This window comes from Uranotaenia lowii, chromosome 2 (genome assembly GCF_029784155.1).
Source record: "Uranotaenia lowii strain MFRU-FL chromosome 2, ASM2978415v1, whole genome shotgun sequence".
Classification (NCBI taxonomy): Eukaryota; Metazoa; Arthropoda; class Insecta; order Diptera; family Culicidae; genus Uranotaenia; species Uranotaenia lowii.
The window spans coordinates 209,149,987-209,171,420 of NC_073692.1; the positions used below are offsets into that span (position 1 = coordinate 209,149,987).

At 36.7% G+C, this 21,434-nt stretch overlaps 1 long non-coding RNA gene across 1 annotated transcript; it reads left to right on the top strand.

The window, feature by feature from the left end:
- Nucleotides 1–1,340: 1,340 nt before the first annotated feature.
- LOC129749852 (uncharacterized) lies at nucleotides 1,341–1,867 on the top strand. Its single transcript, XR_008738191.1, has 2 exons — nucleotides 1,341–1,456; nucleotides 1,554–1,867. It is a non-coding gene; the product is annotated as an uncharacterized LOC129749852 (long non-coding RNA).
- The last annotated feature ends 19,567 nt before the right edge of the window (nucleotides 1,868–21,434 follow it).

Here is a 21,434-nt window from a genome sequence, read left to right on the forward strand (position 1 = left end):
CAATGTTTTCCAATTTGATTAGTGACGGCAATCGTACGTACTCACCTAATGAATCCTAAGTAATCAACGAGAGTTTGTTGCGAATCGAAACGAATAAAATAACCAATTACAGAGACATCGTGGTAAAGCAGATTGAGTCTCAAGTCCATAATTCCGTAAACCGACGTACGATACTGAATCAGAACTGATTCCGAATATCCTGTTTTCAATATTTTTGCACCTGTAGGGCTTGCTTTTATCGCTAGCCTGTCAAGAAACGCGATTTCCTTCACTTCGCCGGGCTGGTTTTTTTTGGTAGACGTACAGTCGGTTGCCGACAAACAATTAGGAATCACCACTCTTGAGAAGAAACGAAACCTATTAAACTTATTTCACTCGGTAATGCTCATTCACTTCGAATTTTCGTTAGTAAACAAAACATTTAACACACCAACACAACTGCAATTTACAATCGGGGTATAGTCTTTTTCGATGCGATGCTGTCAGATTTTACAGCATGATTTGCTTGAATGGTTCTTCCGATAATCGAATTATTTCGCGATATTTCACACTGAGCTCAACGATAACAACAACAACAACGACAATCTAAAAAATTGTTGGTTCGTTCATATGGATGTTTAGAAATGGGAAGAGCCCTCATTCCACTTCACAAGAGAAATACCAAAGTGACTGTTTGTTGGCAAAAAAAAAATCACCACTAAGTACCGGATCCATACCTACCCCTCTACCCAAGCAGCCATCTTGAATCTCCGAGCAAAAAAATCCAAATTCCTCTTCAGGCCCCAAAACGAAATCACATCAATAGAAAAGGATTAACTTACTCTTTCTTCCCTTTGGAGCCGCTGCGCCATTGTGGTAACTGCACCCTCGCAGTCCTCAATTGCTACACTGAAACACGCAGTTTCCATTTCGGGAAATCGAGCCACCGCACAGGTAATTCTCCACAGGCTCTCGGAACGCAACCTTCGTTGCCAAGAATGGTTTATAGAATGACGTTTAACGTGCTATCAACTTCACTCAACCTCGATCTAATACCAATACCAACAATCAAGTCATACATATGTGTTATCTTTTTAATATATTTCACACCTATACACACGCAGAAAAGGAATGGGGAGTGGTTTCAACAAAACGTTTTGTTATTTTATTTTGTATTTTAAAAGCAGATTTATGGATAGCTTTCACAATAATTTGGAATATAGATAAACGAAAATTTTTGTTATTTTTACACGCTCATTATTTATTGCATCAAATTTAAATATGGTTTATTTTGAAACCAATATTTGGTTTATGCGATAAACGTGTAACTGAAAAACGATAAATCGAAAAAAGAAAAAAAATTAAAAGTTTTTGCATCCGAACCACAACACAACAGCGGGAAGAACCGTCAGGAAAGCCCAGCCGAGGTTACGGAACACAACAAGCTCATCAGGGTTTTAGGCTAGCAGCTTCAAAGGTAGGTTTCAAAGTTTTATCTTGCTCGCAAACTGCTCATAACTGGCTCATTTCTCCGAGAATTCATTTTTTTTATATACTTTTCATTTATATTCCAGATGATGCGTGTGCCTACACCTACTGTTGCTCCCGGTTGGCGTTCTTCGCGTAGGTATTGGTCGTCGGGGAACCACGAAGAGCAGACCGACCACGGCCTTCCCTATGACAGCCGGAGGATTGGCGTTCATAATTACGCAGCTACCGTCATATGGCTGCTGACTGTTGTGAGGGCTCCTACGTCGGCCCGTAATGTGCTTGGTCTGGCTCAGAATCAGGCCGTAAGTACTAGTTCCCTGAAGCAACCGGCTCTACCGATTGTGCAACATTTACTAATTGTGAAAAATTTAAATAAAAATCTTTTTTAAATGCGATATATCTTTAAAATAATTGGAATCCGAAATGCAATCAATCTAAACAAACAATTCCCTTGTTTCAAATTAAATTAAAAAAAAAAGATTGATTTCAAATATCACACTTTAACTTTTTTTTAAAGCGGATTTTTGTTGTGATATTTACGCCAAAATTTTATTATTTTGAAATAAATCATGGATCACTTTTAAAAAGGGTGTATTATATTTTCAATTAAACGATAAGTTTAAAGCGAATCGATACTTTTTGTCAGTGCTACCAGAAATATATTTGTGCTTTTTCCCAACCAAAAATTTTATTATTTTCGTTCGAAATCTTATTGTTTCTAAAATATATTTTTCTGCGTGCATACATACTCTCACAATCTAAAAATGAAACACTCACAGCATATTACATATTCACACGAATACCCTAAAACTACTTTTGTAGTTGATCATACCCTTTTTATTTATTTATTTTATGTACACTGAACTAGTAAACCATACGTTCGACGATACACGCTCAGAGAATATAATTCAAGTTATCAGTGATGTATCATAATTACTCATTTTGAATGATTTTGAATAACAACTTATTTAACCTAACCTATTCTACCACATATAAGTCTGAGGTCGTTTTCGTTGGTCAGCTGGTGTGCACTGAACCTTCCAATTGTCGGTTTGAATTCCTCCTCCTGGCCGACCTGAGCATTAAAATCCCCGATGACGATCTTGATATCATGTTTTGGGCAACGGTCATATTCACGCTCCAGCTGCGCGTAAAATTCGTCTTTGTTGTCACCGGTATTTCTGAGGTGAGGGCTGTGCACGTTGATGATGCTGATGTTGAAGAACCGGCCCTTGATTCTCAACCGGTACATTCGTGAATTGATCGGCCACCACCCGATCACGCGCTTTTGCATCTTTCCCATCACTATAAAAGCTGTTCCAAGCTCTTGTGTGTTGCCGCAGCTCTGGTAGATGGCACGACCATCTGGGTACGTTCGTACCGTGGAACCTTTCCAGCATACCTCCTGCAGCGCTACGAAGTCGAATTTGCGACTCTTAAATTCGTTGGAGAGCATGTGGGTACTGCCTACAAAATTAAGTGATCGGCAGTTTCATGATCCAAGTTTCCAATCGCTATTCCCTTTTCGTCGCGTGGGTCTTTGTCGATTTCCATCCGAAATTTGTTGTTCGTTGCTTATGTTTTTGTAATCACGGGCTCGCAAGGCTCGCAGCTAACCCCACTATTTCGCAGCGGGACCGTCGTGATGTTGCTGTTTTGGGTCCCGAACACCACCAGGACGTTGTTGCACTCAGGCGGCGGCAACGCTATTTAAACCGTATGGAGCACATCTCTCAGATTTTCCCTTTTTTTCCCCTCGTTTTGACAGATTTAAGCTTTTTTCCTCAGATTTAAGTTTTCGTCTCCTATGCTCTCAAGGCAAAAAAAAGCTTAAATCTGAGGAAAAAAAGCTTAAAAACGAGATTCAAAAGATGTTGGTTACACGATACATAGACAAATCGTGTAGCGTTGCCGCCGTCTGGTTGCACTCCGCACGCCGCCCCTGACATGGAAAACAGACGCGTATGAAGCCTCCTAACTCAGTCTGCATGCGACCAAAGCATCCACCGGGGTTGGGTACCCGATCTCCGCTAAGGTTGCTCGCACCCCAGCTAGCACCACGGGAAGGTAGAGAATCGGAACTGTAGACCAGAAGTGATAAGACCACTACCCGAAGGTTCCCAAGTAACATTTTTAGTTTTATACAAATCTGCAAGCTAGCTATGAAACATCGTTATAAAACAACGCTAAGTTATATAAACCGCAATAAAACATCTATAAAGCACTTATCAGTGTAAAAAGGCCCACCTACAGGAGGTTCTGAAGAACGCATTTCAAGTACCTTATACAACCTTCTGTGGGTTTCGTCAAGAGTTGTCAAAATTAAGTTTGAGTGAACATTTTTCTGCGTGAATGTTTATTTTGCGGACAGGTTTTAAAATTGAATTGAAGAAGAATTGAAAAAAAATATTCTGATCAGAAAAGATCCTTCATTTCGATCACGAATCAAATCACGCGAAAAGTAACATATCAACCTAAATAAAAAAATGTGATCTTTTTCTCAATTCACTTACATAAATTTGATGCGCTTAAAAGTTTATCGACTGATTTTTCAAAAAACATGTAGAAAATACGTGCCCCAGTAAAGTTTTGCAAATTGAAAGACTTAAATACACAAATTTATACATATAAACATGAAAAAACAATTTCTAATTCGGTATAGAGACCCATGTTGTGTATATATCTGTAATATACACCATATCTGAACAAAAAACGTGATAATTGCAGGATTTTATCGAAAATAACGTTTCATGTAATAAAATTTCATGCGGTTGTTTTCCATAATATTGAATCAGAAAATGGCGTTCTATCCCTAACGACTTGCAAAAACTATTTATTCTAATTTTTCCTAAGAAAGCGTTTAATACGATTTGTTTTCATTATATTTCAGTTTTTCTTAAACAACCTTTAAAAGTTTAAAACTCAAAAACAAATTTTCTTTTTAAGTTCATCATTCCATCAAAAAGTACAAAACACCAGAATATGATTCACTTTTTATTGTAATTAATTTTATGTGACACACTTACAGAAAATATAATACCGTTCTATCCGGATTCAACCGTAAAGCTAGATACTCTTTAGGTTCTAGCTGAGCAGCACCTCCGACAGGCTCCGGATGTCTTGCTCGGTAAAAAAAACCCTTTTATAGCTAATGCAACGCAGCAGCTCTAGGAGCCAAAACGACGGCTCGTCCTCCGGTGCACACATTCTGCAACAGCTACGCAGGACTACAAGTGGAACAGGGTACAGGGTACAGGTACGACGGCACAGGTGGTTTTCCGAGTGTTATTCGAGAAAACAACCATCCTCCGCTACCGGCTTATGACTCTGGAACTCCCGGGACATTGTGTGATTCTTGTGTGACCCAGGTGATTGTCTGCTTCAGGTTTCCGAATATTACCTACAAAAGTATAAAAATATAAAATATAAGATATCTTCTTCTTCTTCTTCTTCTTCTTTCTTTCTTGGAGCGACTGCTCCAGATTGTTGGGCCAGTGACAATGACTATATGCCCAGTAATCCAAACACTTGTCGTGTTATCTGTTTTAGTTTTCCAAATCACAAATCTATCTTCGCTAGTTCGACGAAATTAGCTACCTCACCATATAGTTCATAATTACCAGTTTTAAATAAATCAATCAGGGTTTGAAATTCACCATCAAATGAGTAAGTACTTCTATGACTTCTGTATCTAGGACAATGTAATATTGTGCGTTTAGATAAAAATTTTATAAACGTCTTTGGTGAACTGGCATCATGGCTGACTTCCGACAGCTTCCGACCAAAACATATTGAATCGTTTTATTTAAGCGTGCGCCAAATTCACATAAAATCCACGTTGCCACAAATTCATTTGAATCGTTTGGGTATCTCATTCTTGCCCGGAAGAGTATATTTCACGCGAACACAAACGATTGCTGGCGAAAACAGTAACAGCAACAAAAAAAAAACATTTCCACCCCGGCAGAGGGTGGTTTGTACAAAATATTTCGATCCCGACCGATTTTACTCAAACCGTTTGGGCGATCATACAAGCAGTGCCATACACGATGCAAATCGTGCTCACAGCGACAAAATTTCATCGCATTTGTACCAATGTTGTGTAGTCTGTGGCAAACTTAAAGTATGTAGCGATACTCTGGTGGATACAAATTTATGTGTGGCAACGTTGCATGTAATACACTGTTATTTTTTAAACACAACTGTCAAAAGTTCGGAAGTAAGTTCGGGATCGGAAGTCCGGACTTCCGAAGTAAAATTTAGTGCTGGCGCTATAATATGATGTGCTCAGCTGTTTCCTCTTCATTACAGGTCTCACATTTCGAATCATTTTCTATACGCCATTTCGCCAACCAATATTTTGAAAAATCGTGGCCAGTCATGAGACGATTCAACAGGCGAATCTCTCTTCCCTTAAATTGTTGCTTGGTGTACCAAACCTGTTTAGGCCAGTTGGATTGGATTGCGAAGTATTTCGCACCTTTTTTACTCGACTCCGTTACGTACCATTGATCTGTTTGTGATGTTAATCTAGTTTGAAGATAGTTGTATACGTCCTTCAGCAGTAATTTGTTATCATATAGTTGTGCTTCATCGTTTAGTCCCATTTTCGCTAATCCATCCGCTATTTCATTACCATTTACCTGTACATGGCTAGGTATCCACTGGAATGCAGTACCCCATTTTTCGGCTATGCTTAAGATTTCTGCAACAAGTCTTTCACCTTCACCAGTTATCCTAGCCTTGTCCAATATCTGGCATGAAGATCTTGAATCCGTGTAGACTACAAAAAACAGATACTCCTCCTGCTCTATTATTTGCATAGCATACCAAATTGCTGTTAATTCAGCTGTCGTTATGGAGCACTCCTGGGTCAAGCGAAAAAAGTATCTTCTGTTGGAATATTCAATGTATATCCCTATACCACAATGACTTGCTTCTTTTGATGCATCAGTAAAGATTCTGCCACGATTTTGAAATTTACCATACATTACTCCCAAGGTCATTTGTTTTAGTCGTTTGCTGCTTGTATTAGCCTTAACTATCGTGTCTTCACTAAGCTGTATGTTTATTGTAACAGTCTCGTGATGTTCTATCTTGGTCAGAGGTGATATTCTGCTATACAACTCCTTGTCAGCCATATAAACTCTTTCCATATACGTGTATTTGTTTGGATCATCTATCTGGTGATTGATCAACTTGCTCAGTTGTTTGCAAACAATGTTGTTACGGTAGAAGCATCTGGCAATCTCTCTTCCAGTAACCATCTCTTGACGCAGATGTAACGGCTCTTGTCCACTCAATGCAGAAAGGGCATTCAACGGTGTAGATCTCGTATTTCCGGTGATTTTTCTCAAACATTGATTATTCACCACGTCCAATATTTTCCTGGTTGTAGCAGCCGCGTTGTTGTGGACCACACAACCATACTCTAATATGCTTCTATTCAAAGGAGGGTAAAGTTTAGCTAAGACCTGTGGATGAGAACCGTATTTTGTGCCACTTATAATTTTTAACATATTTTGACGGTCTTTTATTTTTGCTCTTATCGTCTTAATATGTGCGCCAAAATTGAGAGATTTGTCCAAGTATACCCCCAGGTAAAGGTGTTTATTTACGGTTTCGAGTTTATTGCCATTAGCGAAAAGAGTAAATGGCCTTCTACTCAGACCCATGACCATCACTTTGGATTTTTCGGAATTAATATTTAAATTCAGACGCATACAGGCCTCTATGAACAGGTTAAGGAATTCTTGAGCTCTTTCTTCCAGAACATTCCAGTTTTTAGCTGTTACTATGATTTCAAAATCATCCGCATATTGTACGAGGCTAACACCTTCTACTCTGAGACCATGCAACTCTGCGGTATACACGTTAAATAGTGTGGGGGACAGAACGTCACCTTGTGGTAAACCATTACTTATCCTTCTTGTAAGAATAGCTGTCCTGGTGTGAAAGTTTATTTTGCGATCTGTTAAAAATGACCCAATCCATGTTGTTATATCCGCTGGTACGCCATACCTGCTAAGTGTATTAATCAGTGTGTCCGTTCGCACAGCATTAAACGCATTTGAGAGATCTACACAAATCAAAGCTGAGAGATTATTCTCTCTGCGATTTCTTTTGAGTTCGTTCACGACGTAGCAGATAGCAGTATTTGTCGACATATTCTTTCTAAAACCAAAAGAGGTCGGGGGTAGGATTTGGTTGGTTTCTAAATGTAAATGTAGCTCGGCCAGAACCGCAGAGTTAACAATCTTAGTAATTGTTGGTACGAGAGATATAGGCCTTTTTCCTTCAGGACTTGTTTGGTCTTTACCCGGTTTAGGAATTGCCACCACTTTGATCGATTTCAATTCATCATTAGGAAATCCTCCCATCCACATAATATTCAGCTCACTGATAATGTTTCTAACTACTGTTGGGTTAAGTCTGCGTAAGATTTCATAGGAAAGACCGTCTTCGCCCGGGGCTGAATGGATTTTTTTAGAATGAAGTATTTTAGACCATTTTTCAAGACTGATAAGAGCACTAGTGGCTACAGGATAGGGGTTTATCCAATCGTGATGTTCATGTGGGCCGAAATGTTTATCTAGGAATGTATTTACCGCAGAAACGTCGTCTAGTAAAATATTGTTCTCAACTCGTTTCGCTCGTTTGCCTGTTAATCTTCCTACTTTTGACCAGAGTTCCTTAGAACTTGTAAAGGGTCCAATCTCATCAATAAACTCTTCTAATTTTATTTTCATTTGCTCTCGTTTTTTCCTTTGGAATATCGCTGACTTTTGTTTGAATGTTAATAGGTTTGCTAAACTTGATTGTCTGTTGAACTGTCTACGAGCAGCTGTTTTTTGTTGCCACGCTTCATCTACCTCTTTCGTCCACCAATACTTCGGAACTTTATTATCTTTCCTACGGTTTTGCTTTTTAATTTTTGAAACCTGGTTTTTCAAATCCTCTAAACTAGAGACTTCATGATCCTCAAGTTCTTCAACTTGCTTCAAGATACTGCTTTTGTTATAAACGTAACGAATTTCATGTTGGTCTTGAGTTTGTAACACGATTTCAATCGCCATATGAAAGCTTCCTCCTATACCGTGCGATAGAACTTTCCATTTGGGCTGATAAGGTAGATGATTCAAGAGACAAAAACTTATGTCGATTGCAGATGCTTGCCTGTTAAGCATTATCGGGATGAAGGTTGGCGATCCATCATTGAGTATGGTACAATCCGATTCGCTGATCTTTTCTTGAAGAAATATTCCTTTCCTATCAGAAAAATTATTACCCCAATCTTGGTGATGGGAGTTTAAATCACCACCCAAAAGGACTTGGCTAAAAGGCTGAATTTTATCGAACAATCTTGTGATATCATCTTTAAAGTCATTGAAGTTTATTGAGGGACTAATATAAGCAGATATGATGAGAATTTTTAAACTTAAAATTGAAACCGCAACTATTTGCGTTTTTTGTGACAAATTAGGTATTTTTACTTCCGTGTAGCTATAACCTTGTTTGAGCAGAATGCTTGCTCCTCCGTAACCATCCAGTCGAGAATTTGAAATATGGTGGTAACCTGTGATCTTATATTTGTTTGTGTTTTCTAAAAGAGGGTCAATCCATGTTTCTGAGAGTAAACCAATGTCGTAACTTCCGTCCACCATAGATCGATGAATTTCACATTTATTTTTGGCTAAGCTTTGCACGTTGCATTGAAATATCTTTAGGGCGTACTTATCCATGTTTTTGATTGATAATATTACTGGTATGAACTATGGGGGTGCTTACCTTTCTGGTGACGATGTTGGATTACCTGTTGATGACTTCGCTTGCTAAATCAAAATACTTCCGGGTGCAATTCTTGAACTTTGTTTTCGCGTCTTCGTCATCTCCTACTTGAGTGATGAAATCTGCATAGAATCTCATGAGGGTGGTTTGCTGTTCGTTTCTGAGTTTGTTATACATCTGCTGTACAGTGTTTTCTACACGTTCGTTGTCGTCTACTCTGTACGGATTCTCCAAAGCTGCTCCCATCCGCCGATTAGATGTAGTTGCTTCGATAATTGCGTTACGTTGCGCTGTTGTCTGTAATGCCTTTGTGTGCTCCTGCTTCCTTCGTTTTATTCCTTTCTGCTGAGCTGGCTGAACAGGATTTCCAATTTTCACCGCGGGGCGAATAGGTGTTCTCTCAACATTGGCCTGGGCCCATTGTTCCACTAGTGTTGAGCTACTACCGGCCACACTTCCGTAGGATTCTTCCAGGTTGGGAAATTCGTCAACATTGTTGAGAATTTCATACATATTGTTACCATATCTTGGGATCTGTTCTCCGGCTTCAACAAACGTCAGGTTACGTTTAGACATCAAGGTTTTTATCCGCTCCTGACGTTTGATTTCAGGACAATCAGCGCTCAGTGCGTTGTGATTGTTACTCCTACAGTTGGTACACCTCATTTGACGCTGACAGTTTCGGAATTCGCTTTCGCTATCATGTTTGTCACCACAATTCGAGCAACGTCTTACACTCTTACAGTTGTCAGTTTTGTGGTTGATCCGGAGACACTTCTGACAGATAACCACTTTCTGGATGAAAGGCTTCACTCGTGCCGCACAACAAAACAATTTCACGCGATCAGGCAAAGCACTAGCGCGGAAAGTGATGCTGATTCTGTTTGAAGGTATTTTCTTGCCGTCCTGGAGTCTAGTTAACCTCTTTACCTCTAGTACCGGTACATCACACTCGATGTCAGCCATAATTTCTTCCTCGGTGATTGCCTCTGGAATGTCCATCACAATACCTGTGACGCACACCAGGTGCTTAGGGACGTAGGCCTTGTAGGGCTGGTCAGGTTCATTAAGAAACTTAACGAGCTGATTTGCCCTGTTGAATGTGCTTATAAAAACCAGAATCTTCGACCGCCCAGCATACTTCATATCCGTTATGAACCTTTTAAAAAACTCATTCGACCGCAGCATGGATCCAAGTGAGAATTTGTTAATTTTCGCTGTGCTCTCCGTGGGGTTTCTTAGTTCCACATACACTCTGTATGGACCACAATCCATGTTGGTGTATAGGAAATTTTCTGGTGCTTTCTTCGGTGCTGCATTTCTGCTTTCCTGATCTTCTTTGGGGCTGGGGAGTTTGCCCTCCCCAGGCTCTAGGTCACTCATCGCAACACCTAACCTCACTTATTTTTAGCGTCCTCTCGCACTTTGAAAACGATTTTCGCCCGTGATCACTATAAATACCGCACTTTAATGTTTTCTCTTTATAAACTATTTACTACGGCACTTCTTCGACGGAAAAACCAGGTTTTTAAACTGATTTTAAAACTGCAACTCGACAAAAAATCTCAGCCAAATGGTGAAAACCACGCGATCCGATGGCAGCTCGACTAAGAATGTGAAATATAAGATATGATTTATCGCAGAATGAGATTAATTTACCTTTAATTGTCGATTGATGAGAAAAATATTGATTTCGTTGCCTGTAAAACATTGTTTACATTTTGATTCTTCTTTTTTGTTTTAGTTGACACTTCGAACAATTCTGACATTCAAGTGTCGGTTTTATAGCATGGTTTTGAAATTGCTTTATAGCGGCCTTCAAAACCGCTATATACACGGAGAATAAAATATTCATCAAAATTGATTGAAGTTTTCTAAAAAGGTTTTATAATCGTCGTGTAGATAGCCTGCAGTAAGTTTTTGTAATGGTCTTGCTGAAATACGTTTCACAGCCATCAAGACTTTTGCAAATTCGTTATAAAACTTCCGCGTTTTGCTATAAAACCATCAGGAGTTTAAAATGTTGCTTGGGGTTGGGTGTATGGGGTCTCGAGTTGCACAGATTCACAAATTTTACCAAACTGAGAATGCCTTATCAATGAAACAATAGTTTTGTAGATTTTTGTTGGTTCCGGCATGATTTTATATTTTAAACGATTACAACTCTTTTTAAAAAGTGCTCAGTCTTTTGCCCATAAGAAAAAAATGCAGCATCGAATTTCTATTTTCCTTACCCAGGAGTGCTGGATCTTCTATCGATACACTCCATGTATATCTTGCGTGCAGGGTTGCCAATGTGCCTGATTTTTAGGGATTTGCCTGATCTTTTAAGACACATTCTGATAACCTTATAAACCTCTGCTTTTCCTAATTTTCGGAAATTTGCCTGATTTTGTCTAATTTTTTTATTTTTACGAAAAACTATATGTTTCAATAAACAGAATGATGGACATTAAAGCCCAAATCCATTTTAGAATGTCAATATGACATTATTGGGAAGTTTGTAGGCTGGTTACTTATTTCTGGTGCACCCTATTCAAAATAGTTCTTCTGGTGTTCAGGTTCATCAAACTTTTTGATATTACAGATTCTGTCGTGCAGCTGCACATTTTTTTTACTTTTTTATACCACCTCTTTTGGACCCATTATGAGAACGTTATCTATTATATAAAATTCTCTTGTAACGGTGTTTGTAGTACTACTCCTCCGAAATGACCCAAACGATTCGAATGAAATTATTTTTAGAATATTCTGTAGCCATGCGAATCGGTTTATATCGAATAAAAACAACACAAAGTCGCATCAATTGTCCGTAATTATTAAATTTGTAGTTTTTTGAATGAAATGAAAGTCATGGCTTCCATTTTTTCGAGATTTTTTTTCCTTTGGGCGGTTTGTTTTTCGTCTCCAAGGTCGAGGCGTCGCGACCTGACGTCGTTAGAAGATAGTAACTATGGCATAGCATACTGATCAGTGAGAATATTTTGGCGCGTATTTCTCAACCAAGCATATTTTCAATGCAAGTGGTGGCGGTATGAAGCCTTGATGTAATTTGTTTTGTTCTTGATTCCTAGCTCATTTCTACAGCACATGGTTATGAATGACGCCTAGATGTGAGTCAGATTGACATTTTGCCGATCGAATACAACAAATAAATTTTGTTTTGCCAAAATTCAAAATTGAAAAGTCAGGCATTCATTTTTAGAAATTTTCTTTTCTTTGAGGGGTTTGTTTTCCGTCTCCATGGGCGAGGCGTCGCTAGCAAACGTCGTTGCAAGATAATAGTAACCAAAGCATACTGTTCATTGATCGCTGGAAAAATTTAAAAATTAGGCGCCTGTTTCACAACCAAGTACTTATATTTCTTATGCACGTGGCATGCAACCTAGATATGTTTTTTTCCTTGCTTATTTGTACACAGCACATGGTAATAAATGACGCCATGCTGTGTACAAATAAGCAATAATAAATGTGACACGGATTGATATTTTATCGATCGAATCAAAACCATGTACCTAAACGATTTCAAATATTAAAAATATTTTTAATTCGTGTCAATTTAAGAAGTAAATTGTTGTCCAAAAAATATGAATTTGGTAATGATAAATATGAAATGAAGACACTTTGAGGACGTTTGAAAATAAGAAATTGGGAAGCTTTACATTCAATTTCGTATAATCCACACCTAGAACGCTAGACACATTAACTTAACAGGAGTCTGTTCTTTGAAATAGACTAGAAAGGATTGAAGTTTTTAAAGGCAAAATGAACTTTTTGATTTTTTGCAAACGTAAGTTGAAATAATCTACTTTTCAATAACAAAAAGTGAGGATATGCATTTTCCGGAAGAACTTCCAATTAAGAAAGTAGACTAGAGCAAGTGCAAACTTTCAATTTTTACATTATTGCTAAAAGTTGTTGGGCCCAAAAAACCGTCTGATTAAATAAACTCAACTCTTTTTTTTTTTTAATCATTCATCAAAAAACTGTTTACACGTTAACTGTTTGTTTACACACAACTCAAGTACAAACTTAACATGAAATTTATGTTTTTGTTTTACATATTTTGGCTACATAGAAGAGATTTTTGATTCACTTTTTTGTTGAAAAGTTTTTTTGTGATTGAAATTCCAGGGGCAGCAGATTTTTATGATGAAGTTTTAATATGAACTGAAAGTGTTAAAAGTTATATTAATTCCTGTAATTTCTTAGGTAGAATAAGTGAAAACGCGCCATTCAGCAATGAAACATCTACAATTTAAGAATTTTATCTCCAAAATGGCCAGAAAGGATATCCCGAGTGTTGAATCTGAAGCGGATATTCAAAACTTCTATAAAGGTCTTTGTAAATCTAGGTCTTTTGGTTGAACAGCATTCAGTGAAATTGAAGTACCAAGCATTAATTTATTCCGGAAAAAAACTTAGGATATATCAATGAAAGTTTATAAAACAGACAAACAAGAACAAGTATTCAATTCATTTTAAAGTCTTTTCACTGACGCATCTGAAAAAGACCTATGTGTTTTCACTTGCCCCAATAAATGGGACAAATGCATACTTCGATATTTCTTTTTGTCAACACAACATAATTTTTTTTTGAAAATTTTTTTTTTAGAAAATATGAAAGTTGAACTTTGGCGATATTCGTTTGCATTTGCCCCGGTGTTACATTTTTGAAATGAACTCATGAAACCATCGAAGCATGAACAGATTATTTCTTTTCGATCTATTAAATTTTAAAAACTCTGCTTTTCAATTAAATGTTATTAAATCTTAAAAATACTACATAATCCTAAATGAAATCGCAGATCACCACCAACAATGTTCAGAAAATTTTGAAATCAGAACATCTAAATGCTTCAATTAAAATCTTTAAAATAATGGGAGAATTTATCTAAACATATGTTTTCCCCTTTTCAAAACCAATCGTTTCTTTGATTCATTGGGTTAAAGTTCAAAGGAATTATTTTGCATTTTTTGCTAGAATAAGTTCATTTGCAGTATACAAAATCGTCAGATTTATTGCCATGACAAATGCTGATTGGGAACATTTTAAGTTGAAATGTGTAAAGTCTATAACTTAAGTATCAGGCGAAACTATTTGGAAATGATTTTGGTGAAAATATGGATTTTAATTCAAACTGCTTCGAAGCATGAGGATGGTGAATAAAAAGCTGTTTGAAAATGGTTAGTAAAAAATCTTTTCTAATGTGTTTCATTTCTTCAGCTCTAAAAAAACACCATCCAAAGCTAATTGGGAATGCGCTGCGTTAGGCAAAACATTCGACAAATACTCCAAAAAATGGCCCGATATTCAAAATTCTATTTTAAAAAAGATTCATAAACAATATATTCCAATAAATTAGAAACTTTTTATTTCGGTTTAATCCTTAATGTGAACTCGAACAAAACGAAATAAATCTACTAAAAGGAATACAGCAAATGAAACAAACATATTATCAACATACAGTTAATTATGGAACAAGTTACAAAAATTGGATTTTAAAAGACCCGTTGAGTTAAAATTCTTAGGTTTAATTTATATAGAATCAAGCGGGACGATTCGATTAAGGGGGGGGGGGGTAGGGTCTAACGGGTATAAAAAAACACCATTTTCACGATTTTTTTCTAGAGCTATCGTTCAAACAAATGTATTCAAATTTTTTGCATTATACAAAGCATTGTTAAAAGAACATTTAGTATTTTTTTCGTAGAAAAATATTGAAAAATGAGCCGGTGACGGAGCACTTTCGAGGATGCCTTTTAGAAAACAGGATTTGCGGTGGACACTGTATCTCAGCACAGAATCATCTGAAGTCAAAAAATCAGAGCAAAATATTTTTAATAGATGTTTTTCTGGACCCCAACGTTTTTATTTAACTTAAAACAAATTTTATGAAATTTTTGTGGCTGTTTGAAGTAAAAACTAGGATTTTTCATGAAAAAATCCGCCATTTTTCACCTGTAAAATCTCCCCAAAGTAAAAAAAAAACAAAAAAGAAAAACGTTGGGGTCTGGTATTTTATACGTAGAAAATATGTTCCAAATTTGAAAAGGATCGGATAAGTAGTTTTCAAATGACGATGTCCACGGACTTTAAAAATGTGCTTTCGAGAAAAACGCGTTTGAAGTTACTGCTCTTGCTTTCTTGCAGTATTAAATAGGAGGAGATAAAGGCCTATAACTTCTACAGTTTTGCTTCAATTGACTTGAAAATTTGACACAACATTCTTGAAATGTTTTACAATAAGAAAATAAAAAAATAAAAAAATCGATTTTTTGAAAGTGTTAGACCCTACCCCCCCCCTTAAAGGAAAAGAAGGGAAATGAAAAGAAAACTAGGAAAAATGGAAAATGGACGCCAAATTGAACATGGTAAGACGAAGTTTACCGGGTCTGCTAGTCTATATATATAAAAATAAATGTTTGTCTGTCTGTCTGTTCCCTATAGACTCGGAAACTACAGAACCGATCATCGTCAAAATTGGCATCTGAAGGTTTTTGAGGCCGGGGATGGTTTCTGTAATAGTCAAAACTCCATCCGACTTAAGGGAAGGGGGGCTTCCATACTAAATTTGTAGTTTTTCGGAACAAATTAAAGTCATGACATACATTTTCTCGAGATTTTTCTTCCTTTGCGCGGTTTGTTTTTCGTCTCCAAGGTCGAGGCGTCGAGCCAACGTCGCAAAAGGATAGTAACGATGGCATAGCATACTGATCAGTGGGAATATTTTGGCGCGTATTTCTCAACCAAGCATATTTTCAATGCAAGGGGTGGCGATATGAAGCCTTGATGTAATTTTTTTTCAACTCAATTTCAAGCTCATTTGTACAGCACATGGTTATGAATGACGCCTAGATGAGACCCAGGTTGACATTTTGCCGATCGATTAAAACATATAGGTACCTACATTTTGTTTTGTCAAAACTGTAATTGAAAAGTCATGGCATCCATTTTGTGAGATTTTCTTTTATTTGAGGGGTTTGTTTTTCGTCTCTATGGTCAAGCAAACGTCGTCGTCGCAAGTGGATAGTAACTAAAGCATACTGTTCATTGATCGCTGGAAAAATTCAACAATCAGGCGCCGTTTTCTCAACCAAGTACCTTTATTTCTTATGCACGTGGGAGCGATATGCAACCTAGATGTGTTTTTTTCTTGCTTAATTGCACGTGGTAATAAATGACGCCTAGATGTGACACGGATTGGTATTTTATCAATCGAATCAAAACCAATTGAAAGATTTGCAAAAATACTTCCATATTTAGTTCGTGTTAATGTAGGCAGCATTCGACTTTTCATTCAAGGAACATTAGAACATGTTCAAACGTTCAACTTTTTCTGTTAAAAAAAATAAAAATTATGTTTTCTTCTAGAAATTGTTACTTCAGCCAAAAAACACAACTGAAACGAATTTAGAAATGAAAATGGGAGCTTTTTATTTTAAATAGTTCTGAAAAAAAACCATCGTACTTTTTGCTTACATACCAATTCAAGTACGTACTTAACATGAAAAGTGTTTTTTTGTTACATGGCTGCATAAAAGAGACTTTTTATCCGCTTCGTTTTTGAAAAGCGAGACTTTAGAACTGATATTCAACTGGAAGCAAAATTTTTACGAAATTTTTTTAGTATACCGTTAAAGTGGTCAAAACAATATTTCCTCCTGTAAACTTACACGGTGGGACAAGGGTAAACGTCGAAATTTTAAGAAATTCATCTTCATAATTATTCAATATGTTGGAAAGATCAGAAAGGGTATTCCGAATGTTGAAACTGAAGCGAATATTGAAAATTCTTAAATGTCTTTGTAAATGAAGGTCATTCCCTTTGAACAGCATTCGTTAAAAGTGGAGTAACAAACATAAATTTATTCTGCAGGAATACTGCAGATATATAAGTGAAACTTGATAGAACAAAAAACAGGAATTCGTATTAAATCCATTTTAAGCCATTACTCTAATAAAGAAATTTGCACTGTATCTAATACATAACTAATTTAATATATTTTTCATTACCATGATAAGTGCTGCTTGGGTCTCAAGCCGGTTAAATTTGCCTACCATCTTCAAGCAGTGGGGGACAAAATTGGAAAAGATGGGAGAGCTCCCATGGAAATTTAAGATAAAGAGCTTTTCAAAGAAGGGACCATATTTAAAAAGGTTTTTTTTGGGTACAGAGTACAAATTTCAAATCTTGAAAAACGAGTTTAGAGATCAAGTTTCAGTAAATAATATATACCATCTTTGAATTGCAATTCAGAACTACAACTGCAGCTGTCATTTCAAAGTTGTTGGTTCTGAAGTATGATGAGGTTTGATTTAAAAAAATGCTCTCTAAAATCTAAATTTGAATAAGTTTTTACAAATGACATTTATTTCCGGAAGGTGTAGCAAAGCACAACGGGTCAGCTAGTTCATAATAAATGTTACACTTTTATTAATTGAATATTTTTATCATTTCTGGAAGTTGTTCAGAGATAAAAAAATACATCAAGATAATTGATTGAACTGTAAATTAAAAGTTCATTAAAACGGATAAGTTTTACAAATAATACGTGAACAAAATGAAAACGTACGCACAAATAAACTTACAGCTTAGTAAATCATCTTGAATTGGTTCGTTCAACGTGCAGAAATAAATCCAATTTATTTTCTAGTTGAAATTCAATCCAAGGTTAATAGTTGTTTTGTATTGAAGTTTAAAAAAAATGTTCTGACAGCGCTAACTGTTGTAAATTATTTTCCTTTCTTACTTAGGCTACCGTTGGCGCTATAACTTAGAAAGCTTGAGACGTTACTGAGCTTAGTTGTAGTTAAGAAAAGGGTGGCAGTGCATTATGATGCGGGTGGGAGTTGGAGTGAGTGAATAATTAATAGTTTTCTAAGCGGGCTTATTGCCGGTCTTCGACTGCAGGAAGCAACGATCTTCAAATGGACCCCTGGAGAATTACCGGTTTGCGGCAACGTAATGTTCCTATGAGCGAATTTTGCTCTAAAAATTGCAATCCAACGCGCGTGCCTTCCTTGGATGAGGAACTTTACGAGCGGAAAGCAGGAGAAAAAGAAAAGGAAACAGGGGCGAGCATAAGCTCAAACATATTAATTATGCTCCCTGGCTGTGTTGCATTTGGAATATTTAAAATTTCATACTGCACGTTCTCCTTGGCTGGCAAAAAAGGTTCCAATTGTTGAAGAAAAGGGTGCACTCCTTTGAAGATCAGTTTTTTTTTCTTTTCTGTTTGCAACTAACAGACCATGATTTTTTATGCAGAAAAGTTTATGATGATCAGCGGGTAGCAGTAGTAAAGTGCATTTCCAAGCGCTGCTGCACAACTGAGCATAAGATATTGTACAGGGGCAGGTACCGTTCGGTGATTAAGATGGCGTGCAGAATTTTTAATACTATCTTTTCTAATTAATAACTCTAGGAGCCACTTGGTTTGCAATTCAAGACGTTGTGATTAAAAATAAATTTCAATTTGGTTCAGCAGTTTATACAAGGGTTCCGATCGATATACGATCTTCTTCCATGCAATGTCAATTAATGACTGCAAAAGATAAATATAAAATTCAATTCCAAATAAGAAATGATGGGTAACATTCCCTTTAAGAATCTATCATTGTGAGATTGCGACCCTTTTGTGAGTCAAAGACTCTCTGCGTAAGACTTCAAAGCAGCACGCAACAAAATTAATAACTCTAGTAGTACATTTTCTGGAAATATCAAAATATTTTTCTTAAAAATTTCAAATCCCATACTACTTTTGCTGTACTCACTATTATTTAATGTGAATACAGCTTGAGTTGAGCTGAATAGAGCATCGATATCGTAATCAGACTTACTCAGTTAGAACTAGTCTCCGGCTTTATTCAATAAAGGCTCTTGTTTCGGAAAACATTTACCTAGCTTATACATATGAATTCGAAAATCGATGTTTCAATGGTTCAATATGTAAACGTCCATCAGGTTCGTCTGGCCTATGAAGGCCAAAATCCGAAAAACAATTTTCAGTTCAAATCACAAACTCTGTGCAATACAGCGTTCTGCAGAGATAAAAATCTACACCTCCTTTAACTCTTAAAAAGCCGGTATTTTCAGTTTCTCATTTTTTTTTTCTAAATTTCAGCGTATTCATTGGCAAGCTGGTAATTTCTAGACCATTTTACCATAGCAGATTTATATATTTTTTTTTAACTTAATCGCAATCAGTTTATTGAATTACATACTTTTAGGACACATTCCAGCAGAACGTGGCAGGTTTTTTTTTGCTTAAAATTTAAAATATTTCCCAATTTATCCCCGCAAACTACACATAGTCGTAAAGATAACGGTTGAGAAAACGACTCTGGCAAAACTTTTTGCAGAAGTCTAATTTATCGCCTGTGTACCTTTAGCTGTCTTTACATGTTAAAGCTTAGTTCTTTTCGAAATGGAGCACTTTCTTTTGCTAAATAATATCTCGTTTACTAGTAATCGGGCATTCAAAATTTTGACAGCATTGTACTGCCCGTGGAGGTACTATCCGCCCTTTTTATTATAAATTTTAAAATTTACACATTTAGGAAATAATTACGATGCAAGAGGAAAAGAAAAAAAAAATCACAGTTTCCTTCAAAATCCATCATTATCAAATTGATAGCGGACGAAACCGTTGATTATTCGAGGAATTACTGTGTGTGAGTGGTGAAAAGTATGCAAACATCGTCAAAAATGTCCACGAAGTTCAAATCAAGCATTGGAGTGGAACATTTTTAATTTTTAATAAGAAGAATTTTTCTACGATAAGCTGAAAGTGTTCCCTATTTATAAGTCATTCAAAACTAACCTCAAACAACAATTTTTTGCTAGTTCCAGAGTTCGTAAGCCGGTACCGAGGCTATGTGACAGATGATTTCTGATGAACGACAAAACTTATGGAAATGCCTGTTTCCAACAATTTCCAGCGTTTGAATCATATACCATGTCTGCTCGTGGCAAAGCCCCTTGCATATTATAGCATGTATTTGCTGGTTGTTTTGTATAAAATATAATGATTTGCCAAAATTCTGCTCCTGTGGAAATAAAACAACAATTTTCAAAACGAAAACTTTGGTTTTCTCTGTTTTAAAAAGTCTAAAAAGAGTAATCTTGCATGTACCCTTCACAACCTACGATCTATACTAACCGATTATACTTTGAGTTCAATCCCATGATGGTTTTACAGGGTTATTGCCAGATTTTGCAAGCAGAAATTCCATTAAAAACGCTATAAAGGGGCTCAATAATAATCAAGTTTTGTTAATTTCGAAACAGCTGTATCCACTTATTTGCCCTAAGTTTCTTTTAAAAGAGAAATATTTGACCGAAAAGTAGTAGAAATTGAAGGAGGATGATGTAGCCACCTAAAATACAGATTAGACCATATGGGTGGCCAACATTTTCAACAGACGGGCCAAATTTCAAAAATGGAATTAGCTGGCGGCCAAAAACCATTTTTTCTGAAGTATTCAAAGAAAACAAATGAGGCCCTGGAGCCAAGAAGGTATAAGTGACAAAATGAAAAAAAACGAGATAACCATCTAGAACAAATCCTTGACTATCAAACATCATAGACTATTTTAATCATAAACCAGAAAATGGATTTTTTTTGGTGGCAAAGGGATATAAGTGAATTAATTTGGTGGCAAAGGGTTCTAAGCAGGCTTCCGAAAAGTACAGCTTTGCTATGACAGCTTTTTTCTTGCCAAACGAACTGTCTCGGTTTTCCTTACCACTCGGTTCGCTGCTGTACCGTCGGTAACGAATCGTAATGCTTCGGCTACATCGCACACGTGCGAGAACCCAGGCTGTATGTGAACAATCTGCTCAAAGCATGCGTTGCCGAAAGTGTTGTGCTTTAAGCTTAGCGAACCCAACCGACAGTTCGGTTTTCATCCCTTCATGCCTCCTGTTTCGAAAATCCGCTCTTTCGAAGCTGCGCTGCTGCCATCTGGGGTAGTACGATGTAGCGTGAGAAACATTCTGGGTGAACGATAAATTATAGACAACTTTACATTGCTTCGAGTTAAGTTTTCATAAATCCAAATGATTTTGAAATAAAAACACTCCTTTGAAAAATTGGAGTTTGTTTTAAAGTAAATTTAAATAAATTAGCCTGGTAGGAGAGTCAATTCTATCTGATAAAGTCAGTCGGTC